Consider the following 18,770-nt stretch of genomic DNA (forward strand, 5'->3'; position numbering starts at 1 on the left):
CAACATTTCTTTGATTCTCACATTTAGACATTGACTGCTCAGGCAACGGGTGCAAATATTGTTTTTGTCAATCACATGGTGCATTTTTGTGTAAATGTTGTTAATTTCCATTTAGTGGCTTTAAGTGACAAAATGAAGTGTAAGGGGGGAAAATGTCACAAGGATGGCAGGGGATTTTATATTATGTGATATTTTATTCAGTTTATGTGAAAGATAATGCTATTTTTCTTCACTTAGTCTGACTTTCTGAATGTTGATTGGGTGTTTCAGCCACTGACCACACACTTCACATGCATTTCTCCTTTCTCTACTATATTGGCAACACTGTTTTCAGAATCACTTTCATGACAGGAAACTACAACCACATTTTCCAGACCTACAAGCTGGAAATGTCAAGATTTGTCAAAGGTTTGAAACGTGCAATAAAACAACCCTACAGTTTTTCTTTTGTCTTTCTGTCAATTAACCATTTAAATAAAGTGCTTGCATCCAAGTGTGCAAATGTTACCAAAACAATTCCACTATCACCTTTTTGAGTGAACATCATTGGTGCATTCTGTTCTTAGCTCCTGCAAAGACAATTGTTGTGGCAGAGCGTGTTTTCCCCGATAGCAGAATGATAATGAGATGCAGTCAGACATTCTACAAGTGCCACATGAGCTCCAGAGAATGCAAGAGTATTATCTGAAGATGAAACAAGACTAAGAGTTTTAATCCACGCAGCAACTCAATCCTAAATTCAGCAAAATAATGTATCTATAATGAAAACGCAAATATAGGTCTTAGGTTAGCATGGTAGCATGTTTAGTGTTTGCACTAAAAACAAAATTAGACTTCAGGGTTACCTGTATTTTGCTAATATTTTCTCATAAACAAATGTACTGGAGAAATATAAATTCTGATCTGCAGATGGAAGTCCGGGAATCACCAAAGTCATTGAAATTCTTCCAAAAGAAAACATGGAAATGTGTGCAAAATTACACGGGAATTCATCTGGATTATGGTAGTGATAGATGAACTAATGAGTGGCACACTATGCCCTTACCTTTGCTTTCAATAAAGCAGCTAAAAAACGAATACGTAATTTGATAAAATGAATAATATTATCCCCTATTTCCTTCTGTCTGTCTGTGTTCATGTCTCCCTCTCTGTCCAACATGCCTTTGTCATACTGATGTGGAAAAGCACCAACAGAGAAGGATAAACCGAGATAGGTAGGGCGAAGATGAAAGTGACAGAGAAGGCACGCAGTAGGAGCTGCACACCTGTTGGCCACATCTGTTCCATATGCTACCGCTTTTTGTCCTCCTGTTTTTTACTGTATGATTTCACTTTCACTCCATTGTTTTAGTGTTTGGTTCTCCTCCTCTACTACACTGAAACACACATACACAGGCATAGCAGAGTATAGTGTGTATAAAGTCCTGTGTCACGCATTCCCACCATCTGCTTATGGGCTTGTGATAAGCAGTAGTAATTAGAGATTTAAACTCCTGTCTCCATCGCTTTCTGTTTCTCTCACACACACACTCACAGACTCTTACATTTCTCACTCTCTCTCTGACTCTTGCTCTCTTTCCCTTTCAACTACTCCCCTTTATTCACCCAACTGGCACACTCCCTCCTCTCCCTCTCCCTCTCTCTCTCTCTCTCTCTCTCTCTCTCTCTCCCTTTAACTCTCTCTCTGATGGGATGTCAGTGGAGGGTTTTAGGCTATTGGTGTAGATGTAGAGGGGAGCTGGGAGTTGATTTCTCTCTGGCTTTCTCCTCTCTGAGTGTTTCAGTTCTCTGCAGCTGAGACCAGATTGTCTCTGGATTTTTTATTTCCCAGCTGGAAAGAAAGCACCAAGAACAGCGGGGGGAATGCTACAGTGAGGTATGGTGCTAATTGTCTCCTGGTGGTTAGTGTGTGTTGTTCAGCTGCGTGTAAATGTGTGAGAGTTTCTGTTGGTCACACAAGGCCTGATGGCTCACTGTAGGGCCGCTGGCAAAGGGTTTGGATGAAGCATTCAAAGCTATGATTTTGAATAATTTATCCTTTGCATGAATGTTTTTCCATAACTGAACAAACACCTCGCAAAGACTCAAGATATCAGCATCTGTCTGCATAAATTCAGGTTGATATCTTTTCCCGTTTCTTCTGCCTACGTTGTGTTTGTTCACTGTCTGCAGACTGGCCTTTGTTTCTGTTCAGTTTTTTTCTTTCTTGTGTGTCGTCGTTTGCCCTGAGATGTTCCATGTGTGCCGACTGGCAGCGCATAAAAAGGGAAACAGGTTTGTTGGCTTGATCACTGCGCTCACAAACACACACCCCTCCAACAAAAACCTTTGGGGTGCTGAACGTCAGTTGGGAATCGTTCCAGTTTCAGAGGACCTTGGGCAACTTTCACTTAAACACCGTGTGGTTGTGTAGAATGTGTGCCCATGTGTAGACAAAGTGAGAGAAAAAAATGCAGGCAAGACAAAACAAGAGGGAACTAGAGACATGAAAGCCTGCCGTAGTAGTGGGCAGACTGAGAAAAAACTGTGAAGACGCGGAGAGGAGAAAAGATTTTTACGGTCTGTAGCTTTTTCTTGGTGTGACAGAACATAGCTGAGTATCAGACATAACTCTGGCTGTGTCTCACCCCTCCAAAAACTCTGCTTTTGTTTCACAGGAGCTCACAGATGGCCTCATTCAGACTGAGAGTCTGCACAAGCCAGTGTGTATGTGTGTGTGTGAGTGAGAGAGAGTGTGCACATGGTTTGAACTTGTTGGTGTTAAACCCTCGGGATGATATGATACAGAGTCTGTTAAACACTGTGTAAAAATCAATCATGATGTGCAAGGAGGATCAGCCATTTCAGTCACAGCATTTTATTTGAGATGGTGTGCACGTGTGTGTGCGTGCCTGCGTGTGTTGTGTTTGTGTGCGACTGCAACACCCATCTGTCCTCTTGTTTAGCCAGACTGTGTGCCTCTGTGTCTCCCGGCATTATATGGAGGTATCATTCTCTTTTTAAACTGAAAGGATTATCCCCACCACACCACTTCAACAGCACCATTGTCCAGCAGCTGCCTGCCCGTTTCTTTTCTCTTTGCTTTTCTTTTCTGGAGTATGACTCTTTGGGTGTAGCTGGCGAGAAGCTCATGTCTGAACTCTGTAGTCTGCTGGCCTGTGTCAGGACGCCCAGTCCCCTGCGCTGTAGTCAGCTGTTGAGCCACATGGCCTCAAGACTTAGTCACCACACTCCCTCATAATTATGGGTTGATTTATGAGCCGGATAGGACGGTGACGAGAAGAAGGACGAGGAGGGGAGATGGGAGGCCGTGCGAAGAGTTTAACTTGCAAGAAAGGTTTTTTGATGGATCTTCTGCTGTCAGAACTCCAGAGGTTTCCAAAGAAATTACAGGCACCCAACTGTTTCACTCATGTAAAGCAGCCCACCGGCTGTGTGGCGACGCTGAAACCCCGTGGCTTTGGCAGGATTTAAATGACACCTTTCTTGCTTGATTAAGAAGGGGAGATTCTTATTTGCCGAGGTCCGTGAGACACTGCTGAGGAGTTGTGAAAGTCAAGGCTGCATAAAATTGAGAAAGGTAAAACAATAAGCTAATGCCACCACCTGTTACCTTGAATATTTTGCTTTGCTATTTGATCAGTTAACCGGACAGAAATTCCTGGTTTGTAACACCTCAAACTGAGGGGCCTCCAATCGGCAAAAGCCTTTGTCTACATTTTTCTGTGTCTAACCTTTGGTCTCTTCACCAGCTGATCTATTTTTAGTTGGCACTGGATGGTTACCACGCTTACTGGATTTCCTTTGCAGCTCCTCTAACACACAGCCTCCCAATAAGCCCTTCAGAAAAAGAGGCACATGCACACACACACACAGACTCTGAGTAGATAGATGCATTTCATGTGCCTGATGTCAGACGGCAGACAGCTGACTGAGCAGACAAAAGAGGGGGTAGGATTGGATTAAGGGGGTTACTGTTCATCTGGGGAAGCCGTAGATTTATCTCACCCTCAAATCTGATTAGTGCAAACTGTAATCCACACCAATATGTGCTATTTATTATTCTTGAACTGTGACTTGAGACAGATGTCTATGACTTTTAAGTGGAATCCTGTGTTTTAATTGAAGGCAAGAGTGTTGTGTTTAACACTGTAGATGATTATTCCTAATATTGACTGACCCTATAAATTATTTTATAGACTGAATTGTTAATATTCCTGAGACAAAGGAGGTACCTTGCTGTCAAATTGTAAGGATATTCTAGTTACAATAACATAAAAACAGTTCAACAAATTTTAAATTGAAGTAACTGAATTCAGAATTGCGCTGCCTCAGAAACAGAGACATTGTCATTTATTCACACGGTCTTCTTCCTTGTGCCTACATTACCCACAATGCAACACTGACAGTTTTGGAGATTTGAGTGTAGCAGCTAATGCGGCCTCAGGCTGTTAGGCCCAAGGAGAAATGAGGAGCTAGCTGCAGAGGCCTGGTAAGCTCATTTCTTTCAACTCCACATCTCTGATTTTTCTTCATTTCCAGCCCTCAGCCCTGACCAAATCTGAATCAACTGAAATCACTTGCAGTTTATCACATTTTGGGCAGCTTCCTCTGGAGTCAAAAAAGGCTTTATACAACTTTCTTATGGAGGTATTTCAGGTGCAAAATGTTTGAGCACCTGTAACATCAAATTTGTAGTTGTGTACATTGAATTTGTCGTGAAATTCCACCCGGAACTCGGTAAAGCGACCTCAGACGGAATAAAAACCTCTGATTGGCTGGGCGGGCAAAGCGTCTCCCTGACTGGTCGAAAAGTCTGTCAATCTCAGAACATAGAATTTATACACAGATCGGCTCGTTTTGTAGTTTTGCACCAAATATCTCAGCGGGACCGGAAGTACGATTTCTGATTTGCACCTGTAGATTTCGGATTTGCACCTGTAGAAAACAGAGAATGTGTGACTCGTGGGGAGGATTCGAGTGGTAAATTATTTCACATACTTATTGCACAAGTTCACATTCAGATTTGCACATATTCAAATTCTCACCTCAACTTCACTTCTTACAATACAGGTGCACAAGTATGTTTTGCACTTAGTGTCCTGCAACAATAGGTGCAAAATGTGAGCGTGTCAGTGTTGAAATATGTGACTTGTAGAGAAGGATTTGTACACCTGTAAATATGATTTGTACACCTGTAAATATGATTTGTACACCTGTAAATATGGTTTGTGCACCTGTAATTACGATTTGTGAATGTGTATTTTTGTGTTGTATTTGTGGGAAGAAAAAAATCGACACATGCAAAAAATTATTTTACAAGTACACAACTCATAGAGTGTGGGAAATCAGATTTGCTGATACACATACAAATTCAATGTACACATACAAATTCAATGTACACAACTACAAATTTGATGTTACAGGTGCTCAAACATTTTGCACCTGAAATACCTCCATACTTTCTTCACATATCCAGTAGTGCTTCTCTTCCTTTGCACAGAAACTCAGAAGAAATTATTGGGTTTGTATTAAATCACTTAAATAATAATATTAAAGCATCACTGTGTAGGTTAACCCTCTGTTGATTGATTTATTTTACTATTTGCTTTGATAGTTCCAGGGATCATGTCCAACTACAAATTAAAGATAAGCCTTAAAGGAGGCCTTAAAATGTGATAAGCAGACTTTAACTAAACAAGAGACGTCATCCATAACATTTCTGCATTTTTACCTCTTCATATATATCTCAAGGAGACAACAGATCTGTAGAATGGGATGATATCCCAGACTATGCTTGTGTGTAAGGCCCATGGGATTGGACAGTTTGTTGACTCAAACAGCAGCTAAAGCTAATGACAGGTGGTGGGACGCACTGCTGGCAGCAGCAGCAACAACATGTTATTTGCGAGTGCAACACTTCCAGCAGGCTAAGCTTAAATCCAAACCTTTGGTCTGAGATTTTCCTCCCCGTCTGATAAAACAACATCATCAAAGCGGGGCTGCATGCATCTTGAACAGGTGGAGCAGCTGGCACCAAGGTTGACCGAGCCTTAAATGATACTTGTCTTTGTCAGAGGAGAGGGAGGCTATTCCCCCTGTGGCCTCATTTTTTTTTTTTATAGAAGACTTCCTCTTATTAAAGCAGGCGTGCTGCTGCTGGCATGTGGCAGGCGGCCTTGCAGACTTTGTTTCCCTTCCAAGGCTATCTTTGGACACTGTGTCAGTAAGGGACATGGGTGTCAGGGTCAATGTCTGGGCTTGCAAGAACTTGCGTTTCCTATATTTGTGTGTGTGACAGCATGTATTGCCTATCCCCTGTTTACCCTAAAGAACAATGCTAGAGCTGCATTTCCTGTGAAAACCGAGTGAACCGTGCTGCTTGTGAAGAGCCCGCTGTAAGTACAGGTACTTGGTTATGAAGGTAATTTAGTGTGTAGGAGTGGGAGCTGGAATCACTGGATTCTGCGACATGGAGAGGATGGTGCAAAGGGAGGACGGGAATTGCATTTCTCAGCAAGAAGAAAGAGGCTGGAAAACAGGGGCCGAGAGAGCAGCTGGTTCTCTCCCCTTTCTGGAATGCGTACGAGGGCAGGTGCAAGAAATGTAGCCGCTTCGCTGCTCCCATCACTATTAAGGCTCCAACACACACAAACACACATGCACATCCACACATGGACCCTCCCCCTTGCACATCACACACTTGTCCACCTACCAGGTTCTTTTGCCCATAGCCAGACAGCGAACACGAGTGCAGAGTGTGAGCTCAGGTGCAGGGCCATGCTCATGATTTGAACAGGATCGGTTAAGCATTCCCTTAAAAAAAAAACAAAAAAAAACACCAGCTTTGATCTCTACCAGAAGCCACAGGGGGAGTCAATGCTGAGATGAAAGATAACGTCTGGCTGTGATGTTTGTATGCCTGATTTCAAACATGTCATCTCTCACATTTAACCCTAATCAAATTAGACTAATGCTCAATGGGCTGTGACACTCACTCTGACAATGCTGTGATGCAAGCCCACCTTACTATCGTTATTATCTAATCCTTGTCAAAACCGGCGTTTGCAGAAAGCGATATGTGGGTGAAACAGTGAGGCAAGAGTGTGTGAGTCAGATTTTTTTAAGAAACTGACATTATAGCTGGATTGATGGTGGGACATGAGGTGAAGGATAATGTGAGTGGGGAGGTGAGGGGGCGATGAAGGACTGAATGTTGGTCTTGTTTTATTCTCTGTTCCTTTCTGGGAGAGCAGATAAGAGTTCTGAAGGGAAGGATAATGTCTAGGTAAAGCAGAATCTGAGGCCATACTGTGGAGGGAATTGCTTCAGCTTTGGATTATTGGGTCTCTCTTCTGGTGTGTGTGTGTGTGTGCATTCGACTAGCGTGGTAATTTCATGCCCCTGATGGACCTCAATTCCAAGATTTAATACACGCTCACCCCTGAACCTTTCCAACCTTTCCTCTGTGTTCTTACCTCCATCTTCTCCCTCCATTCATCCTTCTTACATTTGCCAATTGACCTTATAGAGTGGAAGGAATTTAGCTCACCTGGAGCTGTGAACACACACACACTTGTGACAGAAGGCAGTAAGTGCAATAAAAAGTTGTTAGGTCAAAGTGAGGTTAGTCCTGAGTGCTGAGCGTGTATTCACTGTTGGAGATTAACATTTTGACACTGGAATATTAGCAGTGACCTCATCTCAGACTGACGGATGAGAGGAACATTTTGCTGCTAGTAAAATTAACCAGTTCAAGCGGTGTGTGATTTTGCAAAAACAGTGGTGGGATCAAATCCCTGCGAGTAAAAACACAACCTATCACATGTAGTGCATGCATTCAAATATGTTTAGTTTTAAATAATAGGCAATTCTAACAACAACTATGCTCTTTAACCCTCTGAGTCATAATCTGCTCACATGCCAACTTCACAGTGAGCTTCAGTCCACCATGAGACGGGCACCATAGTAGCAAGGACAAGAAACGGCGATGGAGGAAAGCTGAAAGTGTGGCCCTGAGAGATCAACCCACTGCAAATTAAGAAAACTCCAACGCAAACGTTTTTAGCAGTTTCACAACAAACATATCGGTGCTTAGGCAAAAATCTGGACATTGAGATAACACTATCACTGGAAAAAAACCTGTAAATCCAGAAATTCTGCAAGCAGAACAAACTGCAGGGTTTCCTGAGGACGCTAAAAAGCGGCGAATACTGTGCAGCATTCATTATTTCTATGGTGACCTGTGCAGATAATGGGGTTCTCTGTGAGTGGTGTTTGAAAATGAGCTAAAATATAAAAGCACTGTTTTGTTTGTTGTTTAGACATTCTGATTACACCGTTTAGATAATATTCCAGTCTGTTATCATTGCAGCTGGAATCTTTATTAAATTGGATTTTTTTGTGCCCGTAACATGTGTCAGCATGTGTTTTAAATGGGTTTTGGTCAGTGTTGCTTCTTTTATATGTTGAAACAGAATGATATGTGTAATATATGATGGTTTTCTTATTAATCTGCTAGAAGTGGAAAGTTTTGTTGAGTTCTCCTGGAAAATGTATACCCAGGATTAGGATTAGTGATGTGACAGTTGGTCAAGTAGGTAACTTCAAGCCTCCCAGTGCTGTGTGCTGGTTCACTGCTGTGCCATACTGGGACACTTCATGGAAAAATTTGCTACGGCAAGCCAAAATGTCTGCTGTGAAAAAGCTTAAAACACTGAGAATATATTTTTGTACACTGTAGTCAAGCTTTTCAAGTAGAAACATTTGAACTTTTGTATGGATTCAGGATTTTAGAGGCCGAATCTGGTACTTGAAGTTATGTTTTTTATTCATCATTGGTTAGGTTTTCAAAGCAGAGGGTATTTATATCTACCCCCAACAGGAAGGCCTTTTTACTTTGCAGATCTGCAGTGCCTTGAGCTTTCAGAGCCACTGTATGATTGTATGCAAGAACTGGAAGAAGTTAATAGGTGTGGTCAGTAATAACAAAGTTTCACTTTTCAGCAACAACTGCACCACTTAGAGAGACCACGGTAATGTAAGTATTAAAGCTAGCCAGATTCAAATTCATTTACAGACTTACTTTTTACAACGAAATGCTGAATTCTAATGAAACCACTGGGCGATAACAAGGGCAAACAGCAATTCTAATCTGTATTTGTTTTTTTGTTTTTTAAAGTACTGCTATTGATACTGCATTTGCTTATTTTTCCAAACTGAGCAGCTGTTGCTACAGTATTCCAAAGCAGTCTGTGGACATACTGAATTGAGTCGTAGTGGGCAAATGTTCCCGGTTGATCAACAGCAAATGACAGCTGGATAACTGTGGTGTCGTGTGGCATGTTTTGGGTCATAATTAGGATGCAGAAATGATCAGCTTCATCAGCGAGTGAAGTCTCTCATTGCCAACAATGGAGGGAGAAAGACGATATGCTTATGTAATCCACTGCAAAATGGTTCTTTTTTTTTTTTTTAAATTTGCTCTGCTGGTGCTCATAATGTCGAAACACTTTCAACAAAACTTTCAACTATCTTTCGACAGTCTCTCCCTGTAATCATAGGGGTAGATTTCAGGGGGAATGCAGGGGATTTGTCTCCCACAATATTATTACATGAGCGTTTGTTCTCCTCAGTAAAACCATAAAAGAAGCAGAAGGCTTTTGTTCTATTACTCATAGACACAACAATACCAACGCATGCAGAGGAGGCACAAATTGGTGCATAAAAATTCATGTTAGAACTAAGAAACTTTCAGGAGAAGGATCGCCCAAATCTTTACGCCTGTAATGTTGTCAGAACACAGCAAGTGACATCGTAATTCATTTGTGACTGTATTTGCTACATATAGAACTGAAGCCTGAGATGTGAGGACTTTTTTTGGGGGTGTTCGGGTGAGAACTCCTATTAATTATGTGAGAAGCAGCCGAGAGATTAAGAGCGACAGGCTGGGACTGATACAGACAGATGGAGAGATTTTCCAGGAGGAAAGCACAGGAAGCTAATTAAAAAACAGATGATGTGTGTAGATATGCAACAAAGAGGAGATCCCTTTTTCTCGGAGGTCCCCTTAAATCTCTCCGTCCCCGTTTAGCACTCTTTTATTTTCCTTTCTTTATTACTTTCCCTCTCTCCATGTCTTTTGTCTCACTGCAATCTATAGTTTCTTCAGTGACTCTATAAAATGTAGATATAGATGATTTGATTACCTCGTGTCTTACTGTCCTAAATTGGTTTATCTGTTCCTCTTCATATGTGCTGTTGAATGCCGTCCAGTGACTCTTTCAGTCCTGCAAGTGAAGATGAAAGAGGGTAGGAGAGGAGATGCAGAAGAGAGATTTCATATTTCAAAACAGCAGGGTGGGAAATGGAAGGAGTGAAATAGTTGAAGTAGGTCAGTGGAGTTTGTGCAGAGAGTGAAATGTGGACCGGGCATGAAGTTGGCTTGTAATTGAATAAAGGCGGTGATGATTATGTGTGTAAGTATGCATCTTTGTTTGATTGAACAGGTTTCCCTCTTGCATTCCCAAGGTCAGTATGGAGATTATTAGCAGTGAAGTGCTGTAGTAATGATGCCGGTTGTCATTAACTATTCATCACCTCACTCTACGCTGCAGAGCAAAGTGTTTGGGCTTATGTGTGAGTGCATTGAGGAGTTACATTGAAATGCACCTGTATGTGAGCATTTAACCTCCATTACAGGCTCAGGTTTTCTGTAAGTAGGCATGCAGCTTATGTCTAAACAAGAGATTTCCAGGTGAACTTACTCAGGCTCTCTCTTGTCTACTCTTTGTCTACCTTTTCTTTCTTCATGTGACAAACTATCCCTGCTTGACCTCAAACTCATCGGGGCATACACGCTACATGAGGTGAATCCGGGCACCTCCCCTCTTGCTCCCTCCTACTCATCTTTTTGCAGAAGCTTTTCGCTGCGATAGTGGAAGAGGAAGCAGTGGGGGTGAGGCAACATCATCAAGGCAAGGGGCTGTAACTGCACCCCTCAGATGGAGTAAGAGGGCCGGGCTCGCTGGGGTCTGGAGAGGGGGGGAGGGATGCAAAAAGAGAGAGAGAGAGAGAATAAGACAGATGTAAAAGAATAAACAGCTCCAAGCGGCAGAGTTGCCATGGCTACGAGGAAGGGGATGAATGAATGACATCACAGTGGCGGGGAGGTGAGGGAGTGTGAAATTGATTTGGTGGCGGCGCACGGGGAGGCGTCTCTCGTTGGGTTTTCGTCAGGCAGACACATTTCTCTCTCCTCCGTACCCTGGTGTCTCCTGTGGACGGGCTCTCACCGGTAAGGCTCTGCTTTCTCTCTTTTCCACCCTCAGTAAAGGTTGAGTGCAAGTGTGACTATTATTATTATTATTTTTGCTCTCACGACTGTCCTCGGGTCTTTCCAGCCTGTGAGACGAACACACAGAGTGGACATGTGCGCGCTAATGTGCACGAATGTCATGTGCCGCTGCCGGTGTGTCACTGGGAATGAAATGAAAGGCAGATGTGCCATGCAGTTGTCACTGGAGCTAAATATACCACGAGATGCTTAGCATAGAGGAATGTGTGTGTTTCTGTCTGGGAATGAACAGCTGACTGTGCAAGAAAGATGTCAGTGTAACATGAGATATCTACGCTTTGGAGATGTAGTTTAACAGTAATGTACTGTGATTGTGTCCTGAAGAGAGGAATGGTATCTTGTGCTGTGTTTTCAATTCTCAAGTAGTCTTTTTCTTTTTTGTCTCCTGAGGGAAACTGTGACTTTTTCACAGGCAGATCAGATCAGCTACGGAACAGCATCCTTGCCGCTGATAAAGTCTTGCTAAAAAAACACTCGACTAGAGGAGCTGATTCTCAGGCAATGGAGTGTGAACTTGGCTCTTCTGATTTAACCATGGTCTTCCCTTCTCTGTACAGCGAGTTCATTGGCAACGCTAGGGCTGTTCAGTTGGCTCTGTGATTAATGAGTAAGTTGACCCTCATTGACCCCTGAGGAGACAAACAGCCAGAGTTGAAGGGCATCGCATAAAGTCAATCGAAAACCCTCAGTTTCTCATTCAGACTGGGGACAGGGAATGTAACAGATTACATTAGCGATCAAAGGATCACCATTTAGGTGATTTGACAGAATCCATCACTGAAACTATCAGTTGGTTCACAGATCTTTTGATATACACCCTGTCCCCTGCTGTAGGGGTGAAGCCGGTTTGTTTCACATCCTTTCACTGGTTTCATATTTGAGCTGCTCTTTCTATTTATGTCCTGGGGCTGAATATGCAAAGAGATACCTTTACCAGTAAATTTGCATGAAGAAACTTAGCTGCGATCCTAACCAGATTATCCTGTTTCGCTCAGAACCTGAGCACAGATTGCAAGAGCCGGCAATAACAGAAAGTGCAAAAGAGGAAGGTTTAGTTAAAAATATAGCAGTAGAAATATTAATCTCAGAATGCTCATTATGTCCAGCATCAGCAGCATTGGTAGGCTCAGGACATCAATTATGAATAGGGAGGGAATGAATATGCATGAGGCTATTTTAGACAGTTTAATTTGAAACTTGAAGAAAAATGTCACTGGTAGTTGCAGGAAATTGTACTGCAGGTGTGGGTCACTGAATGTGTTGGTGTGTGTACATTCAGATGAGGAGAAACCAGTGTTGGTGTAAAGGGGCTCCACTGCAGACAATGTGAACCTGTGCTGGCGTGTCTTTTGAGTCAGTTTATAAGCTCAGCTGAGTGAATGAATGTGAGTGTGCCAGCTTTTTGGCCAGCATGGTTGGGAGCACAAGTAGGTCAGTAGCAAAAAGCCACACAGGATCTACAGTACCTCTATCTCTTTACTCTGAGAACAAAACTGCCCTGTAGCCAAACAAAACCCACCATGCTGTTTTTTTTAAAGTAAATATTCTCAAGTCACATCTCGGCCATTCCACTTTGGACCTCTCATGCTGCATCCTTTCTTGTGTGCCTCAGTTACACAGCGAGTGAGTTTTATTCTATGTCTTGCGCTTCACTTTGTGCCTCTCGTTATGTGTCCATGACCACTGGAGAGGAGAACGCATTTCAAGGAGGTTGCTTAGCGACATGATGAGTTTTGCCTCTGCTGAAGTCAGCTTGCGAGTGTGCGCGCTTTTGTGTGTAATCACTCCCACCTCCTTTTGGTGCAGCATTAGTTTTATGACCCAAGTTCATTTTTAGCTTTAAGCTTTTGACAAAAAAGTGCATTAGTGTTATTTTAAATTAGATTTTCATTTTTTCTTAGCCTGATTTTCATCAAGAAAAACTAAGGAGATTTTAGACTGCTTTTCATCAGTGACTCTTTAGGTGTCGGTAATTTTTATGCCTTTTAAGCATTTTGAGGCAGATCTCTTATTACTGCAGTATCCTGTCATCTCCACCGCAGAGGAAGGAGGAATTAAGATGCACATTAATCATGTGTTTAACTTGATATTTTTTTTTACTTAGATGATTGATTGCTAATAATCCAAGGACTTGAGTGAACTGAGTAGCTTTTTATCTTCACCCCTATATCACTGCTACATTAGCTTACATTACATTAGCTATTTATAAATGGAAGCATGCTACCTGTATGTCTTCATAGGTTACGTCCTTTTCAGATAGCATTACTGACTTACTGGATAAAAGATGCTTCTTCATTTTGATGGTCACACAGAAAAGAAGGTGGAATCAGATTCTGGTACTGTTTACTTGTGGACAAGGTCAAGTGGTTGAATAATCTTCAAAACTACTGAAGCTCCGAGCATTTTATTCTAGGCCGTAAAGGAGACTGTTTAACTCATCAGGAGTTGTGTGTGTGTGTGTGTGACAAGAACTATGGCAATTTGTCATTCAAGTGTTACTTTTTGTTTTGTTTTTGTCATTTGATCATTAAAAATAATGTACCCATTTTTCCACACTCTTTTGGATGGGATATATTATGCAGTAAATGAGCAGTCAGGTCTTGATGTTGATGTGTCGGAAGCAGGACAAATCGGCAAGTGTGAGGATCTGAGTGATTTTTAACATGTGCTTAGCTGTGATGGCTAGATAACTGGGTCAGAGCATCTCCAAAAAAGCAGCTCTTGCAGGATGTTCTCAGTATGTAGTGGTTAGTACTGACTGTAAGTGGTCCAAATAAGTACAAACAGTAAACCAACAACAGGGTCACTTCTAGGAGTGAATGCCAATCTTACAGAAGCTACTGTAATACAGTTTTTGTGAGCCTTAATGAAAGGTGTCCGAACGCACAGTGGATCATATTTTGCTGCATATGGCTTGGCTGCAGACCCATCAGAGTGCCAATGCTGACCCCTTTGTACTGCCGAAAGCACCTACAGTGTAAATGTTAACCTGGGGAAGCAGCAGGATGTACTATGGGAAGAAGGCAAGTGATGCTCTGAACGCTGCTCTGCTTGGAAACCTTGGGTTCTAGCATTCATGTGGATGTTATCTAACATTGTTGCACACCATGTGTACCTCTTCATGGCAGGTTTTCCTGATGGCAGTGGACTCTTAGCAAGATGAGACACCATGCCAAGCTGCACATGCTGTTCAGGATTTGTTGAGGAACATGACACAAGATGATGCCTCCTATTTCCCCGGATCTCAGTCCAATCGAGCCTCTGTGTGATGTGCTGGAAAAACAACTGTGATCCATGGATACCTTTAGAGATGCCTCAGTGAGTCAGAGCTGTTCTCACTCGGGGGATCTGCACAATATTAATGTAATTTTTTTTAATGTTGTGGTTGTTTTAATGTAGAAAAAATGCTAAATAGGCTCTGCGGCCTTTCTATCTTGTTTAATCTGTCTTTTTATTTCTGCTCACTAGCTGACTAACATTAGTTCAGACATCATGCAGTCATGCAACATTAAATTATCAAGAAATGACTCAAAGTGGAATGCGGAACGCTTTGCTTGCGACAGTTGTTCTGTTGCTGTGCCTGCCTTAAGATCTGTTTATTTAGCTAAAGCCAGATGGGAGAACTTGGAAATTGTCAGGATTACATTAAGTTAGGTTGCTTTTTGTTGTACAGATAGATCTTCTCATCTTTGCAGCAAATCTAGCTACAAACTAGATCATTTTACTAGAGGAAACATGACAGTAATGTCTAATCCTTCTTCTGAATTGTTGATCAGTTGATCAGTATCTGCAACATTTATATAGAATCTTCTCAGTGCTTCAAAATACACATTTTGCACTTGGAGTCTTCAGATCATTCCGATTTATGTTATTATTACTATTAATTTTATTCTCTTCCTTCTCTCTCTTTTATCCCCATCTTCCAGTTTGTGTCACTCCATATCACGGCTTTGGCAAATATCTCAGCCTTGCCAAAAACAGCTGGTTGGGTGTAATCGTGCATCTTTAGGAGCTTGTGCCCAGTACAACATGTGTGTGTGTGTGTGCACAGCAGGCATCTTAGGGAACATTGGTACTTGAATTTGAGCTGTTCCGAGTTTAGCATAATAACATACACTAAGCCGAATGTTGGTGTGGGTTTGTGGTTGGAGCCAACTGTGCATGAGTCTGTTAGCTTGCCGTGAGTCACTAATGCAGTGTGTGTCAGCCGGTGGTCACTGGTTTCAGTCACAATCAGCCGGGAACAGAACAAGGTAAGAGGAGGTCTGTTTACTGAGTGCTGTTTGAGTTAGAGCTGTTCTCATGCTGGCTTGTGCTATTCTTCTATTTGTCTGGTTATTTGCCTGTCACTGAAGCTTGCATGCGTCCCTTGTGTTCCTGCGTTGTCCGTTGTGCCAGCTGTTTGGAGCTGAGCGGGAGAGAAGTAAGGGATAGACAAAGGCGGAGTGAGAGCCGGACTCTTCCAGTTTGAAGGATTGTGAAGTGGATGAGAGGAGGGGACGGGAGGTGTTTTGGAGAGGGATTTATAATTATACGCAGAAAGTGAGGCACAGGAGGAGAGAAACTGGCTCATAAGTTCTTAGTTGTTAGAGCACTCCTCTGTCTCTCCTGCATTTGCTATATACTAATTCACTTCATTTGTGTCTCCAATTCCCCTGACTCTGACAGCTTTTCTCTCCTCTCTCATGATTCCTTCTTGTCCTGTGTTTCTTCTCCTGGCCAGCAGTCATAATGAGCTGAATCAGTTGGCCAGTTCTCCAGTAATTTAACGACTGGATGCTGCTGCAGATGTCAAATCTCAGTCCTTCTCTTACCCTCTTCTTGACAGCTGTTGACTCTTGAATTGAACTGTGGAATTAAAGAAATTCATGTTCATCTTGCTGCTGCAAAGTGTAGCCAACTGATGGCACAACCTAGCTGGTGTGTTTCTCTACTAGTCTGTAATTTTGATTTACCAGTCGAAATGAGTCTGCTTTTCATCTTAGCTGTCAGTTTGAATGACTTCTAAGGCAAGAGAATTAAATTTAAAGATGGGGAGCTTCTTTGAATGTGCGTTGGGTTGACTGATCTGTCCAAAAGCGAGTGTTTGTTGTTACTCTACTGTAAGTGCATACATTTATGACTTGACTGTAGCTGAACAGCAGACTAATGGGCTGGGCATACATGATGAGCAGCAGCTCCATAACAGATTGCCCATCCTGTCACAGCTGGTGAAACAAAGGAATCCGCATTCGAAGGCAAGGGATATTACAGAGATTTTTATTTTAATGGTCCCTCTCGTTTCACACAAGCAGGCTATCCTGATTCTAAAAATGTGTCGGAGAAAGGTGTATTTGTTAAAATTAAAACAAATTTCTATCCTTTGCTTTTAGAAAAATGCTTCAAAATAGCTTTTAGTTCCAAATATGTGTAAAATGTTGTCTAAACTCAAACACCCATTAAATAACTTCATGGAAAATAGATGATCAAAGAAGGAGTGCAAAGAGTCAGAATCTGAAAAGCTTTGATGAGATATGTCAAAGCAGCTTTTCTTTGAAAAGTTATGATCTTCACGCATTTTCTACAACATCAAAAAAAAGCATAAAAGCTTGCAACTTGGCCCTTGAAACTGTTGGATATTGATGTTTTATCCATGCTTTGTTTTGGTTGGCGATGACTCAACAGTGAGCTGTTTCTCCAATTAACCATCAATGTAAAAGCTGCTGATGAGTCATTCTCAGGCGAAGGTTTGTTGTTTTCCATTGTATGCGTCTGTATTCATGGAAAATGTACCAGCACAAAATCCCATGAAAACAAGGCATATTGTGGGCCCCTTTCTAAAAACTGAACTCACGGCTAATATTTGTTGTGAAGTCGTAAGAGGATGGGACAAAGGTGACACCGCCTGCTGTGTGACAAGCCCGTAAATCAGAGTTATGAGAGAAAGCTGTAATTCTGCAGTCATGACTGTTGAGTCAGTGACTGTGAGCTGCTGAAACCAGCACTGGCCTTGTGAACACCTGTCTGTCTGACTCACACTGGCAGAACTACAGTCTGTGCAGATGGACAGTGTAGACTGGTCTTTGTATCGATGGCACTCTTAACTTCATCTTTGTAACTGTTGTCCATTATCACGTGTCTCCGCTAGTATATTTGACATCCATGAATAGCATTGATTCTACGCTGTGGTGAGCTGAGCTGTGTATCTGATACTGTCACGGACTGTACATAAAAGATGGACAGACTGTTGCATGATATACCAATTCTAAAAAGGAACTGCGCTTCCGTCTTGCTGAAAATTATACTAAGCTCACTTCTGTTAGTACAGGCACTTTAAGAATGACAGTGCTTCAATAGAAGCTGTATCGAGTTGCCTCTATGTGTGACAGCAGGTCAGTGTGTGTTTGCAGCACTCTGCTTCAACTCCCTGCAGGCAGGTTTTTTTGTGGTGACAAAATGAGAGGCACGGCTGCAAATACAAGCACTCTTGCCAACTATCCACTGACATCACAAAGCCTCTCTGTAAAAGATGTTTTACCTTCACAGACCAGAGTCAACACATCCAACTTGGCAGAGCGTCTAGCCGACAGACACGGTGACAGGATGGCACATGTGGTGGTTTACGTATTCAAATCATGCCTTCAGAGTGCGATTTATTTTGTGACGAGAGAACTTTTAAAGAATTTCATGAAGCTATTAAAGGGGAGTGATAACTGTTTGTTTGACTTATCTTTCTTGTTAATAATATGCCAAACATCTCTGTATGCAAACTCAGCTTTTGTACAATAATCTTTCCATAGCTTGCAAGATGCTGAACGTCAAGTATGCAGATGAAGCAATCGGCTGAATAAAATGTTTGCTGAAGTGCGGCCTGCTCTTATCTCCACAAGGATTTAACCTTTTATAAGCAGCAGTTTGACATGTGGAGGTGGAAAGGCATGAAGTTCTGGTTGGATATCACAATGTGTGAACACATTATGGTACAAATAGTATAATTTCCTCCTGTTGTTTTATGGCTTCTTTTCACATCCTCTGCTGCCTTGTATTGACATTGACTGTTTTAAATTTTTGCTTTGGTATTGTTTTATTATTGGTATTCATACATTTGGTGAACCTGAGGGCACTATGCTCCCTCCATACAGTAGTCCCTGTCCTTAAAACATGACCTACCTTGCACTATGCTTTATACTTGAAACTTGAAGCTACTAGTAAAGACTAGGACTTTCATAATATAAGGTTTTCACATCAAAATTATTGTGGACAAAAGGATTTATGATAAGAATATTATCTTTATCAATGGATTTATTTAAACTATGGTGCAAGTTATGTACTGTATGTTCTTTCTAATTTTTGGCAAATGAATTATACTCAAAAATGAGTGTGTGGACGTGGAGAGAAAGTCTGTTACAAGAGCAGTACTGTATGTTGCTCCACT

General features: G+C 41.9%; 1 protein-coding gene across 3 annotated transcripts in view; it reads left to right on the forward strand.

Moving 5' to 3' along the window:
* The first annotated feature begins 1,705 nt into the window (after nt 1-1,705).
* myo16 (myosin XVI) overlaps nt 1,706-18,770 on the forward strand; it is a 113,168-nt gene continuing 96,103 nt past the window's right edge. The window contains exons 1-2 of one of the 3 annotated variants that reach the window (XM_051958576.1): nt 11,065-11,296; nt 14,485-14,674. The gene's annotated coding sequence lies outside the window, so the exon portion shown is untranslated. Of the gene's footprint in view, nt 1,877-11,064; nt 11,297-14,484; nt 14,675-18,770 lie in introns of those variants that run through there. The other 2 variants (XM_051958575.1, XM_051958574.1) reach the window with 2 other exon arrangements.

This window comes from Acanthochromis polyacanthus, chromosome 14 (genome assembly GCF_021347895.1).
Source record: "Acanthochromis polyacanthus isolate Apoly-LR-REF ecotype Palm Island chromosome 14, KAUST_Apoly_ChrSc, whole genome shotgun sequence".
Taxonomy (NCBI): domain Eukaryota; kingdom Metazoa; phylum Chordata; class Actinopteri; family Pomacentridae; genus Acanthochromis; species Acanthochromis polyacanthus.